Raw genomic sequence first — 21,691 nt, 5'->3', positions numbered from 1 at the left:
TTAGTTGAGAGCATCCTTAAGTTGCCAGGGGAAAGACAGGAAGGATTCACAAAGGGAGATAGTGTTTTTTTTTTTTTTTCTTTGTTTAACTCTTGAATTCGAAATAATCCAGACTTACGGAAAAGTTGCAAAAATAGTACAGAGAATTCCCATATCCTCTTCCCTCAGGTTCCCCAAACATTTCACCCCATTTGTACTTTCTCTCTCTGTGGATATAATTTTTTCTTTTCTGAAATGTTTGAGAGAGGAAGGTAGAATGCAGGGCAGGGTGAAAGGCGGAAGGAGAGAGGTGGGTTGGGAGGCTTTTGTTTTTTTTAACCTCCTGAGATGGAGTTTCGCTCTTGTCACCCAAGCTGGAGTGCAATGGCACGATCTCGGCTCACTGTAACCTCTGTCTTCTGAGTTCAAATGATTCTCCTGCTTCAGTCTCCTGGATAGCTGGGATTACAGGCACCCACCACCATGCTTGGCTAATTTTTTTGTATTTTTAGTAGAGGGGTTTCACCATGTTGGTCAGGCTGGTCTTGAGCTCCTGACCTCTGATGATCCACCTGCCTTGGCCTACCAAAGTGCTGGGATTACAGGCGTGAGCCACTTTGCCTGGCGATTGGAGGCTTTTGCAGTAACCCAGAGCGCTATGATGAGGGCTGGACCTGGTTGGAAATGATGAGGAAGGTGGGAAGTGGTTAGGTCTGGCATATATTTTGAAAGGAGAGTTTAAATGGGTTGGATGACAAGAGAGAGAAAAAGAAGTTTTAAGGATGATGTCAAGGATTTTGGCCTGAGTAACCGGAAGACTAGAGATGCTGTTATTGGAATTGGGAAGACTATGGGAGGAGTGGGTTATAGCAGGGGGAATCAAAAGTGTGTTTTTGGCATGCTAAATTTGAGGTCCAAAAAGGGATGTCAAGAAGTGTTGGCTGGGCACGGTGGCTCACGCCTGTAATTCCAGCACTTTGGGAAGCTGAGGTGGGCAGATCACCTGAGATCAAGAGTTCTAGACCAGCCTGATAATTATTAAAATTGATCATTGATGTTTACTAATGAATCATGTTATTGCTCCTAATACGGTAGAGGGTGTACACCTACCTGTGATGTTGTTCCTAATATCCAGGGACAGAGAGCATGATTTTAGTTTTAATATTGCAGTAGATGTACACTCACCCTGTGACACTGATCCTAATATCCAGAGTGATAGAGTATGACATGACTCCCAACATAGCAATGAATGGACAGCCACCCGGTGATATTGCTCCTAATATTCACAGAAGAAGCATATGATATTACTCCCAATATCCCAGGGAAGGTACAGCTCTTCTGTGATATGGTTCCTAGTATCTGGAGGGGGAGAGGATGATAATAATTCCAGTATCACAAGCTGTGTTCACCCACCCTGTGATATTGTTATTAATATCCTGGAAGGGAGAGGATGATATGACTCCCCATAGAGCAGGAGGCGCACACCCAGCCTGGGATATTGTTCCTAATATCCATGGAGAGGAGAGGCTGATATTACTCCCAATATGGCAGGGGTTGTACATCCACCCTGTGATATTCTTCTTAATATTCCAAGGCTGAGAGGTTGATATTACTCCCAGTATCGCAGACACTGTACACCCCCGTGTGATACTCTTCCTGATATCTGGAAGGGGAGAAGATGGTTTTAATCCCCATATCGCAGGAGATGAACACCCACTCTGTGATATCTTTCGTAGTATGCAGGGGGAGAGGGGATAATATTATTCCAATATTGCAGAAGATGTACACGCCCCCTCCCATTATATTGTTCTTAATATTCCAAGGCACAGAAGACGATGTTACTCCCAATATCGCAGAAAGTGTACAACCCCCAGTGATGTTGTTCCCATGATCCAGGAGGGAAGAGGATGATATGACTTTCAACCCTTGTACCCTGCAGTGCTCTCACCCTGCAACACCGACACCAGCTCAACCTGACATGGCACCAGAGGTGCTGGCTGGGGGTGTTCATTGCTTCTCTTTTCTCCCTTTCCAGGCTCAATAGAGGAAGCTGAGACTGAGCAGCCGCAGGAACAAGGTGGGTTTTGCCCGTGGCTCAGGCTTCCTCTGGTTATGAGCTGGGCCTTGGAGTAACACCGGGGGAGGGGACAGAGCTGAGTCCGGTGGGCATTGGATGCGGCTGTCACTCCTCTGTGGTGTGGGCTGGGGGCTTGGGGGACGTCGCCTGAGGTGGGCCTGAACCTCCCGTCTACTCTGACACTGGAGGCCGTGGGGTCCCACACTTCTTCCAATGAACATGTTGACCCCCGCCTGGTCCCCGACCGAGGCGGGGCATCCTTTCCACTGCTGGAGCCCACATGTAGCTGTGGGTTCCTTTTTCATGACCTGGAGAAGCTGCAGTTCACCCTGTGCTCTGCCTCAGAGATGGGAGGCCACACTGCCCTCAGTGGGTAGCAGAATTCAGAGCCTTAGGTGGCAGGGGCCTCAACTGAGGTCCCTGAAGGGTCTGCTCCTTCCTGAGGGGAGCCAGTGGGGAAGGGAAGGCTGTTGTAGGTTTGCCTCGAGGAGGCGGTGGTTGCACCCTCTGCCAAAGTCCCTGGAGCAAAGGCACGTGGCTCTCCAGCTGCCCCGGAGGTCAGAGTAGTGGCTGGGAGGGGCTGTGTGCCTCTGCCGGTTGGGGGAGAATTCTTAGCTAATCTAGTGTAGTCAAGTGAGACATTTGCCTCTAAATCATATTTATTTTTTTTTAATTCCAAGATTTTACAGATGAATAAGGAGACAGTTTGTATTGAAAATATTTTTTGCATGTGAGCTTGAAACAGAGTCTGTTTAAATCTAGGTTTTTTCCTTCCCAGTAATGCTTCCTTTCATCCCAGATTTTCCAACAGGAAATGCGCTTGTTTGCTCACCTCTGGGAGGGGGCTTTGGCTAGGAACCCACCAAAGCCAGCAGGCATCAGTGGGCTGCTGGAGCAGGCTGGCCTTTGTTAACCCTTTAGGAACTGTGGGCTTCAGGTTTTCAGACCATCCAAGGTGAAGGTGGCCACAGGGACCTGGAAGATTTCCCGTCCTTCCTGCAGGGATGATCCGTTTCCCTGCACGGAGCTGGGTACATGGGTACAACACCCCTGTCCTGTGCCGTCGGTGGCTTTATGAATTTTGCATAGCAGCTTTTGAGCTGATCAATAGCTCTGATTGGCTGTTGAGGATTTCATGGATTCCTGTACCTCACCGGGGGGCCCAATACACTGACAAAAGTTACATTTGTGTGTGTGTGTGTGTGACTTGCAGGAATACCTCCACCTTGCCTGGGCCTGGAGCCACAGGAGACCCTGCCAAAGGTGAAGAATGTTCTGGAACAATGCAAGACCTGTCCAGGCTGCCCCCAGGAGGCAGCGTCCTGGGGTCTCTGTGCAGCATCCAGCAACGTGAGCTTGCAGGAGCCTGAGGAGCCCTCCTTCTTCTTGGAAGCTGAGGACCACTGGGAGGACCCAGAGGCCCTGAGCTCACTGCTGCTGTTCCTGAACGCCCCCGGGTACAAGGCCAGCTTCTGTGGCCTGTACGATGTGGCACTGCCATGGCTGAGCGGCATGTTCTGCAGCTTTAGCGACGAGGAGGAGCTGACTGGGTGCCTGGCATAGGCCTGAGGCGTGGCCAAGAAAGCTGGCCTCCTCATGGCCCTGGCCAGGCTCTGCTTCCTTCTGGGGCGGCTGTGCAGCAGGAGGCTCAAGCTGTCCCAGGCCCGGGTGTACTTTGAGGAAGCACTTGGGGCCCTGGAGGGCAGCTTTGGGGACCTGTTCCTGGTGGTGGCTGTGTACACCAACCTGGCCAGCATTTACCGGAAGCAGAACGGGAGAAGTTTACCCAGGTGGTTCCCAAAGCCATGGCCCTGCTCCTGGGGATGCCTGGCCACATCTGCAGCACGGAGGTGGAGGGAGAGCTCCTGTAGCTGGTGCTGCAGCAGGTGGTGGGTGGCCAGAGCCTGCAGGCTGAGGCCCGGGCCTGCTTCCTGCTGGCCAGGCACCATGTGCACCTCAAGCAGCCCGAGGTGGTCCTGCCCTTCCTGGAGCGGCTGCTGCTTTTGCACAGGAACTCGGGAGCCCCAGAGGCTGCGTGGCTCTCAGACTGCTCCCTACTCCTGGCTGACATCTACTCCTGGCTCCTACTCCTGGCCGCAAGTGTCTGCCCCACCTGGTGTTGAGCTGTGTCAAGGTGGCCTCATTGAGGACACAGGACTCGCTGGCCGGCTTGCTGAGAAGCGTGAACCTGGTGCTCCAGAACGCCCTCCAGCCCCACAGCCTCCACAACCAGACTTCCCACTACCACAGGCGAGCACTGGCCTCCCTAACCCCGGGCACAGGCCAGGCGCTGCGCGGCCTTCTCCAAGCCAGCCTGGCCCAACTGTACAGCCACCGTGGCTACCACGGCCCAGCCATCACCTTCATGACACAGGCGGTGGAAGCCAGTGCTGTTGCCAGAGTTCGTGCCATCCTGGACTGCCTGGTGGCCCTGGCCTGGCTGCACGTGCTTCATGGACAGAGTCCGGTGGCCCTGAACATCCTGCAGTCTGTCCAGGATGCAGTGGTGGCCAGCGAGGACCAGGAGGGTGTGATTGCCAACATGGTGGCCGTGGTTCTGAAGAGGACAGGCCGGACGAGGCAGGCAGCTGAGGGCTACTACTGCGCCCTACGGGCGGCGTGGGACCTGGGCCAGCGGAGGAACCAAGCAGTGGTGCTGGCCAACTTCGGAACCCTGTGCCTGCACGCGAGTGCCAGCAGGCTGGCCCAGCACTACCTCCTGGGGGCCGTGCGGCTGTTCTCGAGGCTGCCCTGCAGGGAGTGTGGCCGGGACTTCGCCCACGTGCTCCTGTAGCTGGGCCTCCTCTGCACCCGTCAGGGCCCGGCCCAGCAGGGCAAGGGCTACTATGAGTGGGCCCTTCTGATCGCCGTGGAGATGGACCATGTGGAGAGTGAGTGCCCCAGTTCCTCCTGTGCGCCTTCTGGGGCCACTCGGGTCAGGGCACACCTGGGGTTTGTGATTCAGAAACAAGTGTTGGATTTTCCACCATCGAAAGTGCTGAGTCATGGGCAGCAGCAGATGTTGGCAAGTGCCCTGGAGACAGGCGGTTCCCATGCAGGGCCAGGCCCTCTGTGCCCTACTGAGGCAGCCAGTTCTTCCTGGTTTGCCCAGGGACCATCCTGCCTTGAGCACTCAAATTCCTACATGCTGGGAATTCCTAGACATAACCCTGGGATCAAGGCAGGCTCTGCTGTGATGGGACTTGGGGCCCCTCCATGAGCCAGGCCGTGAACACCAGTTCTTTTGCCTGTGTTATCTGCTTGGTGTGTTGGCAGCCTGCGCACCTGTCATCCTACTTGACAGAGGACACAGGGGCGGGTGATTGCCCAAAGCTGCAGAGCAGTTCATGCAAAAGCAGCTGGTTGTGCAGAGTGTGCCAGGCCCCACCCACAAATGGGGCTTGTGGGGTCCTCGGGTGGCAGAGACTGAGCCTAGGAATGTGAGCTTCAGGCCACAGAAGCTACAAAAGGGTGAGTGGCGTGATGGCGGGGCAGCACTTGGCCCTGGGTTAGGGAAGCCTCTTTAGTCAAGGACCAGAGAGTTGAGAGGATTTAGTCAAGTAATAGGTGGTGGATGAGGGACTGGTGGTGGGGGAGGGGCTGGTGGTGTAGCCTGTGTGAAGGCCCAGGGGTGAGCGAGTGGGGGTGAGTGAGCGGGGATGAGTGGGGTGTGAGTGGGGGTGAGTGAGCGGAGGTGTGATGGGAATGAGTGAGCATGAGTGTGAGCAGGGATGAGTGGGGTGTCAGCGGGGGTGAGTGAGTGGGGTAAGTGAGCGGGAGTGTGAGCGGGGATGAGTGCGGTGTGAGCAGCGGTGAGTGAGTGGGGGTGAGCGGGAGTGTGAGCGGGGATGAGTGGGGTGTGAGCGGGGGTGAGTGAGTGGGGGTGAGTGAGCGGGAGTGTGAGCAGGGATGAATGGGGTGTGAGTGGGGGTGAGTGAGTGGGTGTGAGTGAGTGGGAGCGGGGATGAGTGGGGTGTGAGTGGGGATGAGTGAGTGGGGGTGAGTGAGCGGGAGTGGGAGCGGGGATGAGTGGGGTGTGAGCAGGGGTGAGTGAGCAGGGCTTATGCAGGGAGGTGCAGAGTTGGGAGTGGGTGGGTTGGGTGCTGGATGGTGAGAAGCTCTTCTGGAGAGCTAAGCAGGGCCTGGGGCCTCAGGCTGTGGCTTGGCCTTTTCCCCAAGAGCACTGGGGAGCCATGGAGTGCTATCGAACAGTCACTGCAGACTGAGCAGTGAACAGACAGTAGGTGGGCAGGGTGTCCGAAATCTAGGCCGCAGAGGATAGATGAGGAAGTTGAGTCCAGGGAAATGGCTGAGACAAGGGATACTGTTGTGGATCCCCTCTGTCTTGCAGCGCTTTGTCATGGCATAGTGAGACCACTCAGAGGTGCCTCCTATGACCTGGACCAGAGCCCCAGGGGCTGTGACCAAACCTGCCCATTTCCCAGCACAGGCCTGGCACCCACTCCTGGCCCTAGGAGGGATGAGATTTTGGAAAGGACCGTGTGAAGGGGCCCCGGTCCCACACATCTGCCCAAGGAGGGTTAGGGGGTTCAGACCCAGGCTTCTTCCCCAGGGGCATTCTCTGACTGGAAGGAGACCCTCCAGGAACCCAGCGCCCCAGCCCCCACTGCAGCCTCCGGTGGCTCCTGGCACAATAGCCTGTGGTACCTCCTCCTACGAGGCCCTCCCCGGGGTGCTGGGGGATTCAGACTTGGAAATGCAGGCCAGGGAACGGGGATCATGCTTCCCTGTCTCCCCACCCTGCGCTGAACGGTCGAGGAGACCGAGGGCGGGGCTGGTACCCCACATGCTTCCTTGGGGTCATTTTTGAGTCACTTTCGGTACTTTGTGTCCTTCTAGGAGTTTGGTTGTTGTGTCTAGATGGTCTGGTTTCTTGGTGTAAAATTGTTCGTAGTGTTTTCATGGATTCTTTTTATTTCTGTCAGATTGGCAATAATGTTTCCTCTTTCATTTCTGATTTTAGAAACTTGGGTTTGTAATTGTTTATTTATTTATTTTTATTAGAGATGAGGTCTCATCATGTTTCCCCAGGCTGGTCTTGAATGCTGGCCTCAGCGATCCTTACCCCTCGGCCTCACAAAGTGCTGGGATGACAGGCATGAGCCATGGTGCTCAGTCTCTGATTTTAGTCATTTGTGCCCCATCTTTGTTTTCTTGGTCAGTCTGGTGAAAGATTTGTCAATTTTGTTATTATTTTCAAAAAATCCATTTTTGGTTCTGTTGATTATCTCTTTTGTTATTCCATTCTCTGTATTTTTACTTCCCATTTCCACTCTCACGTTTATTATTTTCTTCCTTTTATTTACTTTGGGTTTAGTTCTTTTTCTCACGGTGGAAGGTTAGGTTTTTGATTTGAGATTTTTCTTCTTTCTTTGAATGTAGACATTTACAGTTATAAATTTCCCTTTCAGCACTGCTTTAGCTGCATCTTGGAATTTTTGATACACTGTAATTTTTTTTTTTTTTTAAGACAGAGTTTTGCTCTATTGCCCAGGCTGGGGTGCAGTGGTGCAATCTTGGCTCACTGCAACTTCTACCCAGTTTCCAAGCCATTCTCATGCCTCAGCCTCCCGAGTAGCTGGAATTACAGATGTGCACCACCCCACCCGGCTAATTTTTTTTTTTTTTTTTTTAATAGAGACAGCATTTCACCATGTTTCCCAGGCTGATCTCAAACTCCTGGACTCAAGCGATCCTCCTGCCTCGGCCTCCCACAGTGCTGGGATGAGAGGCGTGAGCCACCGCGCTGGCCCGGGCTGTGCATTTGTTTGCATTCTTCTCAAATTAGTTTTCAGTTTCCCTGATGGTCTCTTTGACTCACTGGTTGTTTAGGAGTGTGTAATTTCCGCATATTTTTGAATTTCCCACATTTCCTTCACTGTCGATTTCCAGTTTCGTGCCAGTACAGCTGAAGAACACCTCTGCTTTGGTCTCAGTCCTTCTCCATTCACTGAGGCTCGTTTTGTGGCCTGGCACATGGTCTGTCATGGGGAATGTCCCATGGGTGCTCGAGAGGGTGCTCGAGAGGGTGCTCGAGAGGACTGTGTTGGGAGGACTGTGTTGGCTGTTGTTGGGTGGCGTATGTGACAGATGTCCATTCGGCGTACCTGGTTTCCTGTGTTAATCTCCGGAATGTTTCTGACAGTAGAAAATCAGAAGCTTCCCACCGTTCCCAGCGCCCTGGCTTTGGGAGAGGCCAGTAAGCCTCTGACTTGGGAGCCTGGTTGCATGAGAGAAGCATGTCTAGGAATGCCAGGGGCCGGCTTTGAACCCCATTCCCCCAACATGATGCCATGTGTGGCAGACATGACGCTTGGCTTTGCTCTCAGGGTTCCATCTGCGACAGGGGCTACTTGTGCCCCTGGCCTCATCAGCTCAGGCTGAAGGCGGCCCTGGTCCTGGCCACAGGGGCTTTGTGAAGCAGAAATAGATGGCCTGGTGCAGGGGCTGAGCCTGGCCAGGACCTCGGCCCTGGGAGTTGTAAAGAAGGCCGGCCTGTACCATGAGCATCTGCACCAAGGTGTGCCCATGTCACGGTGTGCTCGGCGTCTGCCCTGGCACAGGTGCATGGCCTATCTGCGCTCAGTCTCCCTGCCTATGGGGCCCAGGCTCACAGAGGTGTGAAAGAGGCAAGCAGGGGCCTCCGAGCCCAGCCAGACTTGCTTCGATGCTGGGAGACTAACGTCTTCCATTTTGTCTTCTGCCCAGGCCAGCTGCGGGCCATCCAGTGGCTGTGCTACTCCTACAGCGCCGTCATGCCCAGCGAGGCCCAGTGTGTCATCTACCATGATCTCCAGCTCTACCTGTCCCTGGGCACGAAGTGGTAAGGGCTGGCTTTGCAGTGGTAGAGGTGGAGGCGGGCAGGGCAGGGAGGGGGTCACAGGGAAGCTGGCCCAGGGCGCCAGCAGCCCCTCTCCTTTTCATCATTTGGTTCCTTGGCATCAGATGCTTTGAGCTGGCGGGCCTGGGGTCATCCCAGGGCTGTTGCTGGCCCGTGAGTCCCAGCTTGAGCCTCCCTTGTTGGGTCAAAGGTCACCTCAACCCCAGCAGAGGCAGTAGGTGCACTCTGGGCTGTTCTTCCTACTATGGTGGCTTTTGTCATCTGACCTCTGCCTGCCCCGAATCTTCATTCCTGGCCATCATCTGTCCTCTTAAATGTGACCACAGCAGCCACCTGTGGCTTCTCTCCCACAAAAGACAGAGCCAGTGTGTCACCTGCTTCCCTGGGGCAGGGTTTCAAGGTCTCACGTCCCATATGTGGCCTACTCAGCTTCTCCCAAGCATCCTGACCTGGTGGGGTAACCATGGCCCTGGCCACCCCACCCACAGGGCCTGGTGACATTGATGCAGTCACACCCCTTCGAGTGTTGGACTTACTGAGAGAACAGGGAAGAAGCCAGATTCCGTGGGGACCTGGAAGACTGGCTACAGTCTTGGCCTCAGGTTCACAGAAGGAAAATGGGCCAGTGTGCTAGAGCCATGTATAGTTCCTGGACAAGTAGAGCAGCATCCATGTCACCTAGGAGCTTGCGGCAAGTGGGAGTTCTAGGGCCTGCCCCAGGCCGGTGGAGCCGGAAGCTCTGGGGGCAGGACCAGCAAGCTATAAGGACAGGCCTCTGAGTGACTATGATGCCTGCCCACATTGAGAACCATCGGCCTAGATAGCCTCTGAACACTAACGGCTCCTGGTGCGTCTGGAGAAGACACAGGCCATGTCTGGGAGGCAGGGAAGATGGACTAGCACACTCCTCCTGCCACAGGGCATCATGATGCTCGATTCCCTCAGATGGATGTCGTTCATCTTTTCCATGCCATGTGTGTTCACCCTGGCCCTCCCAGCAGCCTGGGAAGGGCAGAACACTGCACACACAAGAGGGCCGTTCCCAGTCTGCACATTCCAGATTCATCTGTCAGCAGACCCACGGGAGGAGGCAGACTGGTTCCAGGAGGATGAGAGCCCTTGTTCTGACACCTGTGTCTGATTCCGGGGCCTACAGATCCTCTCTGGACTACACCAAACGAAGTCTGGGGATTTTCATTGACCTCCAGAAGAAAGAGAAGGAGGCGCATGCCTGGCTGCAAGCAGGGAGGATCTATTACCTCCTGTGGCAGAGCGAGCTGGTGGACCTGTACATCCAGGTGAGTGGCAAGGGATGCAGGAGGACCCCTGTGCTGTTCACTCTCTGTCCATCCACCCATCCATTCATCCTCCCATCATCTATTTACCTGTTCATCCTTCCATCCATCCATCCATCCATCCATCTGTCCATCCGTCCATCATCCATCCATCCCTCATTCATCCATCCTTTTATCATCCATCTATTCACCCGTCTATCCATCCATTCACCTGTCCATCCACCCATCCATTCATCCTTCCATCATCTATCTGTTTACCTGCTCATCCTTCTATCCATCAATCCATCCTCCATCCACCCATCCATTCTTCCATCATCTTCCCATACACCTGTGGGTCCTTCCATCCATCCATCCAATCATGCATCCATCCATCCATCCTTCCATCATCCGTTCACCTATTCGTCTTTCCACGCATCCATCCATCCATCCATCCATCATCCATCCATCTGTCCATCCATCCATCTATCATCCATCCATCCATCATCCATCCATCCTTTTATCATCCATTCATTCACCTGTCCATCCATTCACCTGTTTGTCCATCCATCCATCCTTCCATCTATCTTTCCATCATCCATCCAACTGTTCATCATTCTATCCATCCATCCATCCATCCATCCATCATTCTTCTGTTCACCTCTTCGTCCATCCATTCACCTCTTCATCCATCCATCCATCCTTCCATCCATCCAGCCTTCCGTCCATCCATCCTTCCATCCATCTTTCCATTATCCATCCAACCATCTTCCATCCATCCATGATCCATCCATTCACCTGTCCATCCATCCTTCCATTCATCATCCATCCTTTTATCATCCATCCATCCATTCACCTGTTCATCCATCCCTCCATCCATTCTTCCATCCTTCCATCCTTCCATCCTTCCATCATCCATTCACCTGTTCATTCTTCCATCCATGCATTGTCCATCCATCCATCATCCATTCACCTCTTCATTCTTCCATCCATGCATCGTCCATCCATCCATCATCCATCCATCCTTCCATCATTCATCCACTTGCCTGCTCATCCTTCCATCCATCCATCCCTCCATCCTTCTATCATCCATCCATTCACCTGTTCATCCTTCCATTCATCTGTTCATCCTTCCATTCATCCATCCATCATCTATCCATCTATCCATCCATCCATCCATCCATCCATTCGTCCATCCATCATTCATTCATTCCTTTATCATCCATTCATTCAGCCACCATCCATCCATCTGTTCGTCCATTCATCCATCCATCCTTCCATCATCCATCCACTCACCTCCTGTCCATCCTTCCATCCATCCATTTATCCATTCATTCATCCATCCATCCTTCCACCATCCATCTTTGCATCATCCATCCATTCATCTATTCATCCTTCCATCCATCCATCATCCAACCATCATCCATCCATCTGTCCATTCATCCATCCATCCTTTTATCATCCATCCTTCATCCATTTATCATCCATCCATTCACCCATCTGTCCATCCATTCATCTGTCCATCCATCCATCCATTCATCCTTCCATCAACCATCCATTCACCTGTTCATCTTTCCATCCTTCCATCCATCCACCTGTTCATCCTTCCATCCATCCACCATTCATCCATCCACCATTCATCCATCCACCATTCATCCATCCACCATTCATCCATCCATCATTCATCCATCCATCCATTTATCCATTCATCCATTTATCCATTCGTGCATATATCCATTCGTCCATATATCCATCCATCCTTCCATCAACCATCTACTCACCTCCTGTTCATCCTTCCATCTATCCATCATTCATCCATCTATCCATTCATCCATCCATCCTTCCATCATCCATCCATTCATCTGTTCATCCTTCCATTCATCCATCATCCATCCATCCATCCATCCATCCACCGTCCATCCATCCATCATCCATCCATCTGTCCATTCATCCATTCGTCCCTTCATCCATCCATCATTCATCCATCCTTTTATTTATCCATTCACCCGTCTATCCATCCATTCATCTGTTGTTCCATCCATCTGTCCATTCATCCTTCCATCATCCATCCATTCACCTGTTCATCCTTCCATCCATCCATCATCCATCCACCCATCCATTCATCCATTCATCCATCCTTCCATCCATCCATCCTTCCATCATCCATCCTTCCTCCCATCCATCCATTCACCGTTCGTCCATCCATCCATCCATCGTTCATCCATCCACCCACCCACCAATCTACCTATTAATGCATCCCTCCATTCATCTATCTGTCTATTTGTTTATCCATACATTCGTCTATCCACCATCTATCCATCCACATGTACATACATCATCTACCCTCCACCCATCCATACATTATCTACCCACCCATACATACATACAGATATACACACATCATTCCACCCATCTATCCATCCATCCATCCATCCATCCATCCATCCATCCATCCATCAATCTATCCACACACCCATCCATCCATCCATGTGTCTACCTCTCCTCATTCATTCATCCATCCATCCACTCATTCCTAAGCCACTGCTGAGCACCTGTTGTGTGCCTTTTCCCTCCCTCCAACGGGTTCCCTCACATCCTCCCCCAGTGGCCAACATCTTCTCCCTGAGGGCAGAGGCGCGGCCCCTCACGGTGCACAGCACCTGCTGGTATAAGCACATGCTCAAATAATGTGACCACTCAGTTAACACACAGAAGAACTTGCTCCAAGCGACACGTGGCACATCTTACAAAATGAATCTATCATAGTGGCTGTTTTCAGAGGCTTTCCGAAACACAGTGTGATCTGGTACAAATTGTGAAGCCCACGAACCTGGTGAAGCTTTCATTATTGAGCACCTGCTATATACCTCCTTGAGCTGAGGAGAGGGAACAAGAGCTCATGGCCAAGAGGGGACCAGGCCCACCCACAAACACTGCTGATGTGGCAGGGATGTAGCAACACATAAAGGAGCCAGGGACTGGGCTCCCAGCAATCTGGGGGCCACGGAGACTGGTTTGAGTGCAGGGGTAGTGGGCTAGGGCTAGTGCTGTTGGTAGGATTCACAGGTGTCAGGGTCCTGGGCTGCAGCTGCTCAGTCACCTCCCAGCACTCAGGTGCATCAGTTCATTGTCCTCATGCCAGTGGTGGGGGCAGCCCTCATGCACAGGGTCTGAAAAATGCTCAGGTGTACCTGTAGTGTGTGAGAGGAAGGAGCCTGGCAAAGGTGCGCGTAGCCACCTCGCTAGGTGTGGGTCTTGAGGGAACTTCTGTGTCCTTTCAGGTGGCACAGAATGTGGACCTGTACACAGGTGACCCCAACCTGGGGCTGGAGCTGTTTGAGGCAGCTGGAGACATCTTCTTCAATGGGGCCTAGGAGCGGGAGGAAGGCATGTCCTTCTACCGGGTGAGCTGGCCTGTGGGCTGATGTGGGTGGGCCTCAGTGGGGCACCCGGAGGGCTGAGGCACAGGTGTGGCAGGCTAGTGGCCTCACACCTGGAGGCAGGGCCACCCATGCACATGATGAGTTTCTAAGTGGTCTCACCAGGAATGATATTGACCATGCCCCTGTCCGGGACAAACGCTCGGGTCCTGGCCGTGACAATGGCTGTATCCTTGTACCTGATGTCCTCAAGCAACCATGAGTGGGAAGTCTTGTCCCCATCTTCCAGATGAGGAAACTGAGGCTCAGAGAGGCACAGGGATATGTCAAAGGACACACAGCATATCAGTGGGAGGCCCAGGTCTGCATGTACCCCGAAGTGGGACGGCTTCTCCCTTCCTCTGAGGTCACGGTGTGGCTCAGCCCTGGGCACAGATCAATGTGGCATTTTTAGAGCAGAGAGGAGTGCTGGCTCCCCCCAGTCAGACCCACGGTGCCCAGGTGGGAGAGGCTGGTCTGAGGCTCTCAGGTGTAGCTGGATGGGCCTCAGGTGACTCTTCAGCCCCCAACTTGGGTGTCTGAACTGTGTGTTATCCCAGAGCACAGAACTGTGTCGAGATGCAGGGGTAGCTGGGGCCAGGGAAGTTCCAAGCTCATGTTTGAGCTCTGAGGAGGGCGCTGGTCAAGGTGGGTGCTGCGGGAAACCTGACCCCACCTGCCTGTGTGGTAGGACCGGGCCCTGCCCCTGGCAATGACTACGGGCAACCGCAAGGTGGAGCTGCAGCTATAGCTGTGCAACAAGCTGGTGGCACTGCTGGACACACTGGAAAAGCCCTAGGAGGGCATGGAGTTTGCCTACATGGCCCTAGCACTCAGCATCACTCTGGGTAAGTCCCCTCAGCCCCTGCCCTGCCAGGACCCACACTTTGCCAGAGTCCAGCCTCCAGGTCTGCAGGCCAGGAGCTGAAACAGCTGCTGGATTTTCCTGGGCTCCTGTCCAGGCAGGCAGATCTGCCCACCTGGCTTCCCCGTCCGGCTGTGAGGAACAACCCGAGGTCTCTCACACAGTGCACAGCTCCCTGCCTGACTGAGTTCTGCTTCCTCTGCCTGTTTCCACTGCTGACCACAAGGGCCGCCCAGTGTGCCCTCTGCCTTCCAGACATGCCAGGCATCTCGTTGGTCCCTGTATGTGCCAGGCTGAGTGGCACATTCCCTTTCTCTTGTGCCCTTCCCACCCTCATCAACCACACGGCTCTCTGGCTGATAAAATCCCAGTTCCCCTTCCAGCAGTCTGCCCCTTAAGACCAGGCATCCCCTGGTGCTGTGCCAGGGTCATCTGTCCCTCTCCAGAGACAGGGAACCCTAGGCAGGCCACATGCCCCAGCGCCTTGTGCCCCGTGGCGCAGTACACAGTAGGTGTGCAGCTGACTCCCCAAGGTAGGGGGCTCTGATCGTGACACACCCAGCAGGAGTCAGATGTCACGTCTGTGGGTTGCCTGGAGCTGGGGTGCCCGGGAGCACCTGAACTGCATGGCTTTTGGGCTCCCCTGGTTAAAACCAGTGAGCAAAGGCAGGTGGCTATGTGTAGACACAGAGCTGGGCCATCCAAGTCCGACGTTGCCAAAGCCTCACAGTAGACAGGGGCAGGCCTTATTAGTTCTGCTTTGCAGATGGGAAAGTGAGTCTGGGAACCTGGAAGGGACTGGCCATAGCTGCCCAGGTGACCACAGGTGCCTAGAGGCAAGCCAGGTGTGCTGCCCGGGGTCTGCATACCTGCTCCTGAGGGGCCTGTGCCCTCCCTGCCCCAAGGAGCCATGTCCTCACACCTGTCCCTTTGGCCTGCACCCCAGGGGACCGGCTAAACGAGCACGTGGCCTACCACCGGCCGGCCGCCCTGCACCATTGGCTGGGCCAAGGCAAGCTGGCGGAGCACTTCTACCTCAAGGCCCTGTACCTCTGCAACTCGCCGCTGGAGTTCGACGAGGAGACCCTGTACTACGTGAAGGTGTACCTGGTGCTCGGTGGCATCATCTTCTACGACCTGAAGGTGGGTGGGGAGGGGCAGGGCTTGGGGTGTTCCCGGCCCCCTCGGAATGAGATCTCCACCCAGACCCCAGAGGCCTGGGTTCCAGCCTTCCTTAGGAATGGCCCAGTGGCCTCCCTGGAACTCTGCACATGGCTGGAGGAGCCGGCAAGGTTAGGAGAGACAACCCAGTTCCCAAGATGGCCAGGCCCCACCCTCAGGAACTCAGTCTCAGCCAGGGAGGCTGACACATGAGTGGGCAATGGTGGCCTCTGGGTAAAGAAGGGGGATTGTAGTCAGGGGGGCCCTCCTGGAGGAGGTGACACCAAAGCTGAGTCTTGACAGTCAAATGTCAAGTTGCATTTAACAAAGAAAACAGGGTTGGGAGAAGGACATTTCAGAGGACAGCAGCATCCTCACATTGAATCCACATTGCAAGATGTAACCCAAATCCTGGCACCTCCTCTAGGAAGCCTGCCCAGGGTGCCAGCCTGCACTGAGCAACTCCTTCCTGGAGTCCCGAGACACCTTGAATCTTCACACCACCCAGGAAGGGTGGGGTGGGACCAGTATCTTACCATTGGGTTCACAGACAGGGAAACCCCAGCTCAGGGCAGGTGCAGTGGGGCGAGGCCCCAGCCAACCAGGCTGAGGCCTTGCTGGGTCGGGTGTGTCTCGAGGGGAGGGGCTGTGCTCCCTCTGCCCCAGCCCTGCAGGGGTGGAGAGCTGGGACTGGCAGACTCAGACCTGGGGTGTGTCCACCCCTCTGCCCAGCAGGCACCGCCTCTCCTCAGCATTGCACTGGCACCGTGTCAGTGCTCCTTATGGGCTGAGGGGCCAGGGCACTCCAGTCCAGGGGCCGAGATCTTGGGGGCCTTCGGACAACATGAGGAGCTGGGTCAGCCCTAAGACCCTGCCCCGTATCCCCCACAACAGGTCTGGGGCTGCCCGGGAGGCCTCAGCTCAGTGCTGGCGACACCTGATTGTCAGAAGTGGTCCCTGTGGCCTCCCAAGTCCCAGCCAGACATGGAGGTGCCAGGTGTCAGGCCCAGAGGGACGCTGCTCACCGCTCAGGGGCTCGCCTGGGACCCAGGGGGACGGACCTCCCAGAAGAGGCCTTTATCTCTCTTGGTGAAGCCTGCCGCCCACTGCACCTGTCCAGGAGAAAGGAAAGGGCCAAGTAGTACCTGAGAGGCCAAGTCCACGGTTGGGGTCGAGGGGCAGAGGCCTCCTTCACCTTCTTCCCATGCACAGTCCTCCTTCCCATGCACAGTCCTCCTTCCCATGCACAGCCCTACTTCACCTCCTTCCCATGCACAGTCCTCCATCCCATGCACAGCCCTCCTTCACCTCCTTCCCATGCACAGTCCTCCTTCACCTCCTTCCCATGCACAGTCCTCCTTCCCATGCACAGCCCTCCTTCCCATGCACAGTCCTCCTTCCCATGCACAGCCCTCCTTCCCATGCACAGTCCTCCTTCCCATGCACAGCCCTCCTTCCCATGCACAGCCCTCCTTCCCATGCACAGTCCTCCTTCCCATGCACAGCCCTCTTTCCCATGCACAGTCCTCCTTCCCATGCACAGCTCTCCTTCCCATGCACAGTCTTCCTTCCCATGCACAGCCCTCCTTCCCATGCACAGTCCTCCTTCCCATGCACAGCCCTCCTTCCCATGCACAGTCCTCCTTCCCATGCACAGCCCTCTTTCCCATGCACAGTCCTTCCCATGCACAGTCCCGCTTCCCATGCACAGCCCTCCTTCTCATGCACAGTCCTCCTTCACCTCCTTCCCATGCACAGCCCTTTTTCACCTCCTTCCCATGCACAATCCCCCTTCCCATGCACAGTCCTCCTTTCCATGCACAGTCCTCCTTCACCTCCTTCCCATGCACAGTCCCCCTTCCCATGCACAGTCCTCCTTTTCATGCACAGCCCTCCTTCCCATGCACAGCCCTCCTTCATCTCCTTCCCATGCACAGCCCTGTGGGCCTCATCGTGAGTATGTTGTCAGCACAGGCCAGTTTCCCACAGGGAGGCCCCCTTGGAATTCCCCAAGGGCAGCTGTCTTTCCAAGGCTACACCCTCCTCATTGTATAGGAGGCTCTGGACCCAGGGCCCAGAGGAGTCGGAGAAAAAGCCAGGCTGGATGGAGCCTGGAAGGCTGGCAAAGAAGCAGGGGTAAATGGACATCTTTGCCAATTGCCTCTAAAATGGGGTCCCCTTTAGTCTACATGTGAGAGTGAGCCCTGGAATAGGGTGGATTAGGTGTGTCCTGGCTCAGCCTTCCACTCACTAGCTGCTGCACACACTACAGGCACATGGAAATGCACACGCAAATGCACACAGGCACAGACACACGCACACACAGGCATGCACACAGGGACATGCACACACAGGCACACAAACACGCACAGGCAGACGCAGAGACATATGCATTGGCTGGCTCCTTCCTGTTTAGTTGGGAAGCCCCCACCCCTTCAGGAGGCCTTTCCCTTCCACACCCCGGCTGAGTCTGGGGCCTCCTGGGCTCCCTTCTGCCACAGCCCGGGCCACCCTGTGTGGTCAGTGTTCACTCCCAGGTCCCTCAGACTGGGAGCAAGGACGTTAGGCTCAGCCACACACCCAGCACAGATTCCAGTGTTCGGCTGGGCCGGGGGCCATTGGATGAGCAGTGGCGGTGACTCGGGGCCTTCTCACGCCCCTGCTCCGTGTGTGGGGCGGGACAGTGAGGGAATGGACTGCTGGATCTTGGACTTTGTCGTTGGCCATGGGAGCCATCTTGAGATGGTAAAGAGGGACAGGCCAGGCATGGGTCTTAGAGAGGTCCCTTGGGTGACCCCGATGTGGAGGAGGTGCCTAGGGAGAAGCCGGGTGGGGCATGGGAGGGTCAAGGAGGAGGTCTGGGAGACGGCATCCCAACCCAGGGATGGTGAGTTTGAGCCAAAGATGCATTGAAAATGGGAGTGGATGTCTGGGGAGTCACACTCCGTAAATATTTCAGGGAACATTGCCAGAGAGGACACCTGAGAGATGGTTTTGTACCTGGCCTGGCCTGTGGAGGGCCTGGAAATGGTCAGCATGGACACGGGCGAGAGGGGAGCCTGGGTCACTCAACGCAGTGCCCCTGCTGTGGCTTAGAGCCACGGGTCCTGCATGGAACTCTCAGAGCAGGCAGGATCTGCCCTGACCTCAGCCCATGGGGAAAGCAGCCACTGCCTGCAGAGAGGGTGGCACTGGGGCAGGAGGCTTGGGGTGAGTGGGGTGTAGGGACAGTCAGGAAGGCTTCCAGGGGTGTCAGGGTCGTCCCCACCTCCTGCAGCTGAGACCACAGCAGTGTCACAGGCTTCGGGGCTCATGGGGTGAGCCAGCATTGGCTGGACATGTGGAATGACCTGGACACAGGAACGGCCTCTGGGAAGACGGGCTCCAAGTCCCCCTTTTGCTGACCATGACCTGTCCCCTTCAGGACCCGTTTGACGCAGCCGGGTACTACCAGCTGGCACTGGCAGCCGCCGTGGACCTGGGCAACAAGAAGGCACAGCTGAAGATCTACACGCGGCCGGCCACCATCTCCCACAACTTCCTCCTGGACCGCGAGAAGTCGCTCTTCTTCTACCAGAAGGCCAGGACCTTCGCCACAGAGCTCAGCGTCCGCAGGGTCAACCTACCTCCTCTGCCACTCTGCGGGTGGGCCCGCTGGTTGGCCCCCAGTCACCCTCGCTGAGGACAGCATCCGAGGGAGTGGGATTTGTGCAAGGAGGTTGATCTCCTGCCTCTCCTGGTGTCTCCCGTGGCTCATTTTCTGGGTAATGGAGGCATGAAAGCAGGGTTCAAATAGCAATAAATGTGGGGTTTTTTTGCAATAACATACCGAAGTTCCCATGGCATCCTTCCCTGTGTGCTTCCTGGGCTGTGTCTAGGGGCCAGCTCCTTCCCTGGTGGCAGCCCTCTGATCGTGGGGATGAGAAGGACCCTGAGTCCAACAGACCTGGGCCAGGTCACCATGAGCCTCAGTTTTCTTGGCGGCCAGAGGGGAGATGGTGGTGGAACTCCCTGGGCAGCTCCCTGCTCAGAGCTCTTGCTGTAGGCCTCGTGCCGCCCTTGCTTTTAACCTTCAGACCACTGTGATCGGATGTGGGGGCTGCTAGTGTCTCTGTTAGCCATTGAAGAAATAGAGGCACAGAGAGGTTAGGAGTCTGGCCCACCGTCACACAGCAGGTAGGGGCCGAGACACAGAGCCCAGTACACTGACCACCACACCACCCTGCCAGCCTGCAGTCAGGAAGGTGTCCCCCATTAGGACCCAAGGTCAGCTCCTGGACTTCTCTTGTGGTGTCAGGAGAGCCACAGGCCAGTGAGGGTAGTCCCTGGGATCCGTCACTCAGTGTCCTCTGCTCCCAGACTTGGTTGGGCCGAGCCTGGCCGGTCCCACCTCTGGCCACTGGTCAGCCCTGCGAGAAGTGAGATGCAGGGATCTCCGCCTGTGTAGACGCTGCTACCCAGTATTGAAAGCCTTATCTGGGCTGCCCCCCAGCCGTCCCTACATGCCCCTCCCCTTCCGGCCCCCGGCCCTCATCCCAGTCCCAGGAATCCCAGGATTTCCTTCTTGGAATCTCTAGGCCCCAGGGAACACAGCTCACACGGTCTCTTTGCCAGTTTACGGCAAGAAAACCGAGGTTCAGAGACGACGGGTGTCCCACGTGATTCTCACATACACTGCACTCTCCCAGGCCCCTTTTTTAAACACTTTAAATGAGGTGACTTTCACATCGCATGCAGTTAACTATTTCAACGCGATTAATGTGCTGGCATTTGTGCATTCACAGTCCTGTGCAACCACTCACGCCATCTAATTTCAAAATGTGTTCATCTCCCCAGAAGAAACCTCCCATCCTCACTAAGCAGTTACCCCTCCTTGCTATCCCCCAAGCCCCTCGTTGAATGGAAGGGGAAACTGAGGCCCGGAGAGAGACTTGCCAGTGGGCGGAGCTCTGATAATAAGGAATCAGGCACCCATCTGCTGGTTCAGTCCTGGGTTGGTTTTCCACCCAGCAGAGGTGACAGAGCCAGGAGGTTCTGGGACCCCATGCTTGCAACCAGAGCCCTGCCCCTAGCCTCCCCACCAGGGGGTAGCAGAGAGCTTTCCAGAACCGGCCGCGGGGCTGGTGGAAAGCAGCCGGTCAGAGCTGCTGACAAACCTCACGAAGACCCCAGATCGCTGTCTCTGTGGGTTGGGCTTGGGAATTGGAGAGGAGGCCGCATGATTGGAAACGTGAAGACAGCACGGCCTGGCTGGAGGAGCCGGAAGCGCCGTCACGTTGACTCAGGACACAGAACTCCTGCCCGCCGGGCCGGGCCTGCAGCCATTCTTCTCGGGGTGGGGTCCGCAGGTTCGGCTTGCTCTCGGCCCCCGACCTGCCTCAGAGTCCGGGGGGCTTTGGAACTCTGCCTCCCCATCTCCACCCACCCTGGCTGGTGCCATGAGGGGCCTGGATCCTGGGATCCTGTTCCTCTTGGGCAGCAGAGACTGGGGGACCAGAGGAGATGATGGGTCTTCAATCCCCACATTCAAACCCCAGCCCACCACTGACAGTCTGGGGGTTCGGGATGAGGGAGTTGATGTCTCTGAGCCCCAGTTTTGTCACCACTAAAATGAGGCCGACATACTGGTGCAGAGTGCCAGTCCCCGGGCTAACAGAGGCCTGTTTCCTACTGACAATACCTCTTACTCCTAGGAACAGCTCCAACACTAGGGAACACTCAACCCAAGCCAATTTGTCAGAGGCAGGTGAACCAGAGCGACTCCATCTTGAATGGGGGCTGGGTAAAGGGAGGCTGAGACCTGCTGGGCCGCATTTCCAGGAGGCTAGGCATTCTTAGTCACAGGATGAGATAGGAGGTCGGCACAAGATACAGGTCATAAAGACCTTGCTGATAAAGCAAGTTGCAGTAAAGAAACCGGGCAAAGCCCACCAAACACAAGATGGCCACGAGAGTGACCTCTGATTGTCCTCACGGCTCATTATATGCTAATTATAATGCATTAGCTGCTACAAGACACTCCCACCAGCGCCATGACAGTTTAAAGATGCCATGGCA

General features: G+C 55.2%; 1 pseudogene; it reads left to right on the top strand.

Annotated features, from left to right (window-relative positions):
- Positions 1-20,241, top strand: part of LOC119625744 (SH3 domain and tetratricopeptide repeat-containing protein 1-like) — a 29,428-nt pseudogene extending 9,187 nt beyond the window's left edge.
- Positions 20,242-21,691: the final 1,450 nt, after the last annotated feature.

The sequence above is a fragment of the Chlorocebus sabaeus genome, unplaced genomic scaffold (assembly GCF_047675955.1).
Source record: "Chlorocebus sabaeus isolate Y175 unplaced genomic scaffold, mChlSab1.0.hap1 unalloc_scaffold_240, whole genome shotgun sequence".
NCBI classification, from domain to species: Eukaryota; Metazoa; Chordata; class Mammalia; order Primates; family Cercopithecidae; genus Chlorocebus; species Chlorocebus sabaeus.
The sequence above is the reverse complement of the archived record's forward strand: the minus strand, read 5'-3'. Positions and strand labels throughout refer to the sequence as shown.